Source organism: Coenobita brevimanus, chromosome 110 (assembly GCF_032717465.1).
Source record: "Coenobita brevimanus isolate Jiangsu-jjx chromosome 110, ASM3271746v2, whole genome shotgun sequence".
NCBI lineage: Eukaryota > Metazoa > Arthropoda > Malacostraca > Decapoda > Coenobitidae > Coenobita > Coenobita brevimanus.
In genome coordinates, this window is record NC_137063.1 from 2,301,264 (window position 1) to 2,311,601 (window position 10,338).

The window sequence follows — 10,338 nt, forward strand, 5'->3', positions numbered from 1 at the left end:
AAAAAAAAAAAAAACCGTATCCTCCAGTGAATGATGCTGACGGCAGGATATCGCACCGAACGTTCATGCAGTAAGTGTAAATCCACCCTAATGTTTGACCTTAATCTCTTTCTGACTGTACTCCTTTCACTTTTACTTTGGCTCAATCGGTAGAGAGACGGCCTGCAGTCTTACCGGACCCAGGTTCAAATCCCTGCTGGAGCAGGGAACAGTTTAAGGATTTGAATTTCATAAAAGCAAACTTTACTGATCTACCAGATGACTCGCCGACATGTAAATATACCCCCGCTAATACCAGTACACCAGTCCTGTATGAGACAGCCCTAGCATGTATTCAATATGGACGGTGGGTGTTAGCGCCGAAGTGGTGACATGGAGAGAAATGTATGGTATGTAGGAGGACTACTGGGCCTTGAGAGCAGGCTGTGAAGCCTATGCCCAGTCGGACACAAAAAAAATAATAAATTAATAAATAAATGCTTAGTCGTTGCGAGACTGAACTAGATGGAAAGAAATGCTCTGAAAGAACCCTCACCCCCTCAAAAAAAAAAAAAAAAAAAAAAAAAAAGGGTTGTGTAACCCGAAACGTTAGAGGAATTACAGAATTTATTTTCCAAACGCTCTCTCTCCCACCCAGCGAATCTGCATACTTAGCGGGGATGTTGTCTTCTGTGGCAATGGCAAAATTTTTAGGGATGGGATGTTTACGGAGAAGGGTGTTTAATCAGTACTAGAGAAAGCGTTTGCCACTTACAGATTGGAAAAGATTCCGTCCCCTCCAGTTCACTCACAGTAACAATAAATACTTACCTAAATAAATTAAATAAATAAGAAAATAGAGTTTTCATGTTTAATTGACTAAATACTTCTTAAATAGTGCGACACTACCATAACAAATTTTAAATTCTATGTACTGTTCAGTCTCCACAATCCAGTTTCTTTAATCACCTAGTATTTTGTATCATAAAAATTCTCTATATATAAGCAAAATAAATTTTTTAGTAAACCAATGAGCCACTAATATTGTAATGCTAGGTGAAAAGGCCCGACTCCTCGGTCCTAAAACACCTAACGTGTAGCGGGGTCCTCTTTCGTGACCAGAGTTTAGTGCAATGAAAGAGGCAGGACACAAAAACTCTAGGCAATAACCTTTTACACGTATATTCCCACAGTCAGACACAAGACAAAATACAAATATTACAACACGAATAGTGACACAGAAATAAAACCTTACTTAGGATATTAGTATCTCGCAGGATACTGACTTAACCACTACGGTTGCCAATACAGAAAGTCTAGTGAACAGATGTACAGGGAACACGGATGCGAGTGAAAGCGCGGGAGGGGGAGTTCACACGGGGATGGGAGGGGAAGACTCGTGACGAGGCGGAACAGAGTTATAGTAATATTGGGAAAGGATACGTCTTTCTAATTTACTCTTGGTATCACTTGATAGAAAAAGGGCTGTGACATTTGATCTATCACTCGTTTATATTACGTTAGTTATGGGGAGGAGATGTTGTAGGGAGAGAGGGAATAGCGGGGCACTGGATATTCACTGTATTTACGGTAATACAAAGGGACGGATATTATTCTCACTTTCTATGGTTTTCTGACAGCAAGGGACATATGTATACTTTCACTACAGTGACTTCCTCAGGGGAAGAGTTCTTACAGGTTTCTTATGAGGGCGTCACTTATGAGTCAGAGTTCTCGGGATTCACTCTGTTCTCATCCTTACTCGCCCGTGATTTTACTCGCCCTGCTACTGGACATGCATTTAGTCACTATGTCACTGTAACCTGTTTTCTAGGGCAACGTCACACTTAATGTAATTTCCGTCACTAGTCATGGGGCAATAGCACACGATATATATTCACTCGTGTCGTGGGGGCGGCGGGGAGACACGCCGGCGTCTATTTAGCCGGGCTAGGGGCACCGCCAGGGAAAGGTGTACCGAGAGTACACGGAACGGCTCGCAGGGGCGTCCTCTCTCGTCCAGGGCTGCACGTGGCGCACAGGCCCGTAGTCTCCGGGCTGGGATTAGGGGTGTGGCCCTCAGGGCTGGGGCCGAACAGGTCTAGGAGTCTCTGGCTCCTGTCTCGCCCAGAGGTGGAGGTCCGTCGCCGTCTCTTGGGCGTGGAGAGGTTGCGCCCGGGAGTCCTGGGGAGGGCCCGAGGAGGCGAGGGCTGCGGTCCCCAAAATCAAGGGGAGCCGTCAGGTGGGGGCTGCGGCACCGTCTCGTGCTGAGGCCCGACAGGTGAGTCTTCTCTAGGGCCAGGCGTAAGGACCGGAGGCCAGGGGAGGCCATTAGGCCTCGCGGGGTCCCTCTGGTGCTGGGGAGCCGGGCGTCTCTCACGCAGGGGCGATGTCGGCACCTCTGTCTGGCCGTGGGGCCCGGCAATAGGCCGTGGGGCCCGGCAATAGGCCGTGGCTGTGTGGGGGAGTCAGCACACCTCTGGTCGTCTCTCCAGAGGCCGTGGGCTCGTCTCTTCTGCAGGAGGGGGGAGCGGCAATCGGCCGTCTCGGGGGCAGCACCTCCAGAGCGGCAATCGGCCGTCTCGGGGGCAGCACCTCTAGAGCGGCAATCGGCCGTCTCCTTGGGCAGGAGGAGTGAGCGGCAGTAGGCCGTCTCGGGGGCAGTGCTTCCAGAGCGGCAATCAGCCGTCTCCTTCGGCAGGAAGAAGGAGCGGCAATCGGCCGTCTCAGGGGCAGTACCTCCGGAGTGGCAATTGGCCGTCTCCTTCGGCAGGAGGGTTGAGCGGCAATAGGCCGTCTCAGGGGCGGCGCTTCCAGAGCGGCAATCAGCCGTCTCCTTCGGCAGGAGTGTGGAGCGGCAATCGGCCGTCTCCTGGGGCAGAAGAGATGAGCGGCAATAGCAGAAACACCTTCAGTGTGACGCTTGGCCGACTGATGAAGGCGGGAGCGGCAATCGGCCGTCTCCAGAGGGGCGCTGACGAAAACTGAAATATCAGTTCCACCCCAGTCTGATTCGGCAGTCCTACTTTCCGAAGGTAATGTCCTCCGTCTGCTATGGTGGAGGTGGGACGGCTGAGTGTGATAAGAGCGCACGGCCCGGGCTGGCTTATGCCGTTGTCGTATTGGATCCCCTAGTGTGGGTGTGGCTACTCCGTGAGGTCTGGGTAGGGGAGTCGGTGTGTTTCTGGGGCACTACACTGTTTCTCACTGTGTTTCTGGGGGCACTACGTTGTTCATATCTCACATCGTCTCCAGGGGCACTGATTTGCAAGCCACGCATTTCAGATATGATTGTTAACTTTCACAAACCACAGTTATACCTATAAGGTTATGCTGGAGTTATATTTAGATGTTTTGTCACCTGCCATTTTGAGTCGACGAAATCTATCTACCTATCTGTTGCCAGACACCTTAATCCCGTACGGGGTGACCACAGACAAATCGCCTCCACGACACCCTGTCCCCCGCTATTTCACTGCTCTGGTCCCAACTCACACCCCCCTCTCTCATATACTTCTCCACTCCATCCCTCCATCTCATCCTCGGCCTCCCCCTCACTCTCCTCCCCTCCACCTCATTCACATACACTCTCCTCGTCAGTCTCTCACTCTCCATTCTCTCCACATGGCTAAATCATAATTATTAATAACAATGACGCTCTGTAATATGGAGGGGGTTTTATCACAGGTAGCGCCGCAAAGTTTGTGTGCCCGTCGCCAGGGGCCCAGGGCGGCGCTGATGTAGTGGCAGTTCTCTTGACCTAGGTGGCAGTCATGTTTATGCACCACGCCTGGCGCCCGTGCCTTTCGGAATCAGCCGATGACTCCGGAAAATACAGTACCATGGCCCACTGCGCAGTTTATAGAAGCAACAGCGAAACAGAAACAGCAAACTACCATGGTGGAGGCGACGAGTGTGGCGTTTCAACATGGGGGCCAAGCTAGTCACACCCTCGGTGCGGACATCACCCCTCCATATTATCGAGTTCAGTGATTAATATAACTATCGCTTAAAATGGTAGTTATTCTGATATTATTTATAAATACTTTGGCTTCGAATGAGAGGCAAACAATTCATCGCAGCAGTAAAAAAAAAAAAAAAAAAAAAAAAACAAAGGAAAAGAAAAAAAAACACCGTATCCTCCAGTGAATGATGCTGACGGCAGGATATCGCACCGAACGTTCATGCAGTAAGTGTAAATCCACCCTAATGTTTGACCTTAATCTCTTTCTGACTGTACTTCTTTCACTTTTACTTTGACTCAATCGGTAGAGAGACGGCCTGCAGTCTTACCGGACCCAGGTTCAAATCCCTGCTGGAGCAGGGAACAGTTTAAGGATTTGAATTTCATAAAAGCAGACTTTACTGATCTGCCAGATGACTCGCCGACATGTAAATATACCCCCGCTAATACCAGTACACCAGTCCTGTATGAGACAGCCCTAGCATGTATTCAATATGGACGGTGGGTGTTAACGCCGAAGTGGTGACATGTAGAGAAATGTATGGTATGTAGGAGGACTACTGGGCCTTGAGAGCAGGCTGTGAAGCCTATGCCCAGTCGGACACATAAAAAAAATAATAATAAATTAATAAATAAATGCTTAGTCGTTGCGAGACTGAACTAGATGGAAAGAAACGCTCTGAAAGAACCCTCACCCCCTCAAAAAAAAAAAAAAATGAAAATGGGTTGTGTGTAGCCCGAAACGTTAGAGGAATTACAGAATTTATTCTCCAACCTCCTCTCTCTCCCACCCAACGAATCTGCATACTTAGCGGGGATGTTGTCTTCTGTGGCAATGGCAAAATTTTTAGGGATGGGATGTTTATGGAGAGGAGTGTTTAATCAGTACTACAGAAAGCGTTTGCCACTTACAGATTGGAAAAGATTCCGTCCCCTCCAGTTCACTCACAGTAATAATAAATACGTAAATAAATTAAATAAATAAGAAAATAGATTTTACATGTTTAATTGACTAAAACTTCTTAAATAGTGCGATACTACCATAACAAATTATAATTTCTATATAGTGTTCAGTCGCCACAATCCAGTTTCGTTAATCACAACCAACTCTCAAATCACCAAAATTCGCTATATATACTTAAAAAACAATTTTTTAGTAAACTAATGAGCCACTGATATGATTATTACTATTCACAAACCACATTCATACGTGCTGGTTATACTGGAGTTACATTTCCTAGATGTTTTGTCACCATTTTGAGTCGACTAAATCCATCCCATCCATCCATTGCCAGACGCCATGTATCCCAAACGGGGTGGTCAAGGGCTTAGAGTTAATTGTTTTACAGGGAGGGGCACTAATCCTCCACCAACCCCACTTGACACGTAGGGATACCAACAGCATCTGGTGTTCCCAGGCGGTCACCCATCCAAGTACTAACCAGACCCAACGTTGCTTAACTTCGCTGATCGGACGGGAAGCGGTGTACTCAACGTGACTAAATAAAGTAGCATAATTATTAATAACACTGACGCTCTGTAATATGAAGGAGTTTTCTCATGGGTAGCGCCGCGTAGTTTGTGTGTCCGCCGCCAGGGGCCCAGGGCGGCGCTGATGTAGTGGCAGCCATGTTTATGCACCACGCCTGACGCCCGCGCCTTTTGAAATCAGCCGATGAATCTGGAAAATACAGTACCATGGCTCACTGCGCAGTTAACAGAGGCAACAGCGAAACAGAAACGGCAAACTACCATGGTGGAGGCGACGAGTGTGGCGTTTCAACATGGCGGCCAAGCTAGTCACAAGCTCGCTGCGAACATCACCCCTCCATATTATCGAGTTCTGTGATTAATATAACTATCGCTTAAAATGGTACTTATTCTAAATACTTTGGCTTCGAATGAGAGGCACACAATTCACCACAACAGTAAAAAAAAAAAGAAAAAAAAAGAAAAAAGAAAAAAACATTGTACCCCCATGCAAACCAACTACAGTGAATGCTACATCTTTGTCACCCTCGCATTTATCTTGAAATTCTGGACCAGATAAATAAGGGCTGTCGTGAGAACTATCATATCATCCTCATTTATTTCAGGTGGACAAATTATTCCATCATGTTTTTGTGAAGAGTAACATAGCGTAGCATTACTTTGAACTCTGATGTCTTGTTAGTGCTACGTAACATTTGAGAGGAGTTCACGAAGAGATACTGAGAGGAAAAGAAGGAAAAACGTTTGTCCCACGCTAAAAACTCGGGACAACTGCTCCCTTCCCCCTTCCGGCTCACTTGTAGATATAGATAGATAGATAGATAGACAGACAGGTGGATAGATAGTTAGGTAATTATATTGGTAACTGGTGTGGCTGATGAGGATAACGAAAAAGGTCACTGTTTTTCTGCGTCACATTCATTTTTTATTCAATATCATACGTTCTCTATCTATTTATCTATCTATCTATTGCCAGACGCCATAATTCCCTAAGGGGTGGCCATTTGACTTTGAGTTATTTGTTTTATGGAAAGGGGCACTAACCCTCCATCACCCCACTTGTTGACACGTAGGGAGGCCGTATGGCTTGGTTATATGGTTACCACCCAGCGTTGTCAATGGTTTCTTGGCTTATATGAAATCATTTGGCTTGTCACTCAATGTAAAGCCACCTGTAAAGGTAAGAAAAGCAATAAGAAGTGATAGGAAAGATGGGAGAAATAGGAAGAGAGGAGGGCAGGCACAGAAAAAGAATGATAAAGGCTAAGGAAGAAGTAGGCAGCACTACATCAAGTGAGTGGATATACAGCTTACTTATTTTCGTGTGTGTGTGTGTGTGTGGTTTCGCACTGAATCCATTTTTAATTAACAGTTAAAATAAACACATAATCTTGACTGGATTTCATATAATTAGGTGTGTATGAACCTATATGGTATTAAAAATCATATTTTCTAATTAAACGTGCCAGTTCAATGACAATACGGTACATGACCGCCGATTCGGTATTTCCTCGCACCCGAGTGTAGAGGCGGTAGCTGAGATTATTATTTTCCCTTCACGTTCCTTATCTTACAAGGAACCCAGAATGTTCAGTAAGTTCTTACCTGTATCTATAAACCAATCTACCTATGTGGAGCACTGAGCTCTATAATATGAAGAGGCTTTCTCATGGGTAGCGCCACGTAGATTGTGTAACAGCCGCGGCGCTGATGTTTATCTACACCACCGACGTCCACGTCTTTTGAAATCAGCCGATGAATTCGGAAAATATAATGCCATGGCCCACTGCTTAGCTTAAATAAGCAACAGCGAAACAGAAACAGCACAGCTAAGAACAGTGGTCCAATTGCATTTCCATGGTGGAGGCGACAAGTGGTGGTGTTTCAATGTGGCGGTCAAAAAGCTACACGCTCGCTGTGGAGATAGCCTCTCCATATTTATAGAGCTCAGTGATGTTGAGTCATTTAAGAACCAATCCATTACTCTCTTTCTCTCCTGTCGGTGATATTGTGATGGATGGTTCTAGGGTTTAATAGGGGTCAGTAGTACTTATGAACTAATAGTCAGGTTTTGAGCTCTGGTGAATGTTTCGGGAGAACTGACGCTTTTCGGTGCGATAAATTACCGAATCGGAAAGATCTACAATAGCACTGTTAAGGCAAAGACATATAAAAGACCCTCCCCTCATCCGTCATTGCTAAAAAACAAATAAATACATTAATAAATAAATAAATCGTACTGAATATGGGCCCAAGCTTACTCTATACCCCCAGTTCTTCATACACTACCATAAATACTACGCCAATGGCGTGACGTCCATTTTCCATTCAGTGACACACCACCAAACACGCACAACAGTTTACTTAAGTCTGTCTCATAAAATAAATGCTTGAATGCATATTTTTGAACATTTTATGAACATTAGGAAATCACCGACGTCATGATAATATTTAATCAAGATTCATAAATAACATGATTTATTTTGGTGTGGATGTGGATGTGATAAGAAGCGTTAGGAGAAACACATTGAGGTGGTTTGGCCACGTGGAGACGATAGAGAGTGACAGACTAGGCAAGTGTGAGTGAGGTGGAGGGGGAAGAGGGAGGGGGAGGCCAAGGATGAGATGGAGGGATGGAGTGAAGAGGTATAAGAGAGGGGAGTGTGAGCTGGGAGCAGGGCAGTGAAATGGCGGGGGACAGGGGGACATGGAGGCGATTTGTTTGTGGCCACCCCTTACGGGATTAAGGCGTCTGGCAACAGATAGACAGACAGATTTTTGACAATTCTGTGAATACTAGTATATTATGGACAGTATGATAACATTCACATCGTTTCACAAAAAAGTTTCCTAAATTATTTTTGACAATTTTATGAGGACCAGTAAATCATCAACATTACGATGTTATTCACATGAAGTTTCACAAATAAATAGCCTGATTTGTCTGTGGCAATTTTATGGAAACTAAAAGATCAGCATTATACTGATAATCACATTAAGATTCACAAATTAAAAACCTAAAAGTATCTCCTGAGCGGCCGAGGGTGTGGGTTTGTCCCGAGATGGTCTCCCTCAGTCGTTACCGCAAACGCCGCGGGCTTCTGCCTTCTCCCCTCTGATCATACCTACAACAACACGGCACAGACTGAAGCCTGTGATACGAGGGGTGATTAGAAAGAAATGACAGTGAGTTCATAAACTTTTATTAGCATGAAGAACTATCAAACTATGACTCACATTCCTTCAAAGTACTCCCTTCCAACCTCTATGCAGCGTTCCATTCTCTTTCTCCACTTCATGAAGCAAGCGTGGTACTCTGAAGACGGTATACTTCGGAGTTCTGAATTGACGGTCCGTGCCAAGTCTTGGATGCGATGAAATTGCTTCCCAGCGATGGCAGATTTAATTTTTGGAAACAACCAAAAGTTGCAGGGAGCCAGGTCAGGGGAGTAGGGTGGGTGGGGGAGCAGAGTTATACCTTGTTGTTCCAGGTACTGCATAGTGAGGCGAGCTTTGTGGGGTGCAGCATTGTCGTGGTGCAGCAAAAGGCGAGACCGACGGCGGGTTGGTGCGGTGTTGGCCTTGTGTTCCAAGACTTGTGGAAGGACCTGGTCTGTGTAGTATTGGGCTGTGATAGTGGACTTTTCAGGCATCACATCCACGCATATTGGTCCTTGAGAATTGAAAAAGATGGTGAAAAGGCGCTTCCGGCTGCGAAATCCTTCCTTCAAAATCTGAGGTCGAGGGTCTTCATCGCCCAACCACACCAAGTTTGACTGCTTGTCACGGGTTGTGAAGAATGAAATCCAACACTCATCTCCAGTAGCAACATCTGAGAACCGTTTTGGACCATTTGGTGCAAATTCAGCAAGCCAGACACAACAAATCCTCACCCGTTCAGCCTTTTGCTCATCAGTCAACAAATGGGGTATCCATCGACAACACTTCTTCCTCAGGTGTAATTGTTCATGCACGATGTCATATGCACTCCCATAACTGATATCAAGCTCCAAGGCTAAGAACCTAAGAGTTACAGTTGGATCCTCGTCAATGATGGACCGTGCACGGACAGTTGTTGCTTCGGTCACGGATGTCCGGGGGCGTCCAGAGCATTGTTCATCTTTCAGTTCAGTTTTTCCTGCTGTGAAAGCACGAATCCAGCGGGAAACAGTTTCCAGGGAAGGAGTAGTGTCTGGATAAACTTGTAATAATTCCCCTCGAATCTCTGTTGCTTTCTTTCCCAGTTTCCACCTCGTAAAAATGTAGAACCTGCAGCCTTCTTTCGAGTTATCCATGTTTCTGGCCAGAGAGCAAAAACAAGAGTGAAGCATTCACTCACAACAATAAAACACGAAAAGTCAGGAATACGGCGACAAGTTCAAACTCGTAAGGACAGGCAACTCTGCACTCTCCTTGCTCCCCTACCTCCCATCATTCAAGGTTTTCATGTTATAGCACGAACTGTCATTACTTTCTGATCACCCTTCGTAGTCTCCCGTCCTCGGAGAGTGACGGGGAAGGGCAAGAACTACCTCAAACACGAGAAACGACCGTGGATGGTGGTGCCGGTGCCTCGGCACAAGTGGCACCCTGTGTCATAAGTGACATAGGCCCAAGTGACAGCAAACGACAGCGCACAAGGGAAGACGGCGATGTGCGGGCTAACGAACATGAAAAGGACTTCGGTGTCCCAGAGGAACGACGTGATGCCAGAGTGAGGCTGAATTGCCTCTCGGATTGTGAGCTCTCCCTCTCACTAAAAGCAAAGTTAGCCATTTCAGTAGCAGAACAGTTTCCTGATTTTGAGGTACTGTTCAAAGAAGGTAAGACACATCCGTATGTGACTGTGAACAGTGCCCCTGCAATGGACTGCCTGACCAGTGGTGGATTTCAGGGCTTTGTCT

General features: G+C 46.1%; 1 pseudogene; it reads right to left on the bottom strand.

The window, feature by feature from the left end:
* Positions 1 to 5,336: 5,336 nt before the first annotated feature.
* On the bottom strand, positions 5,337 to 5,454 carry LOC145417651 (5S ribosomal RNA; annotated as a pseudogene).
* Positions 5,455 to 10,338: the final 4,884 nt, after the last annotated feature.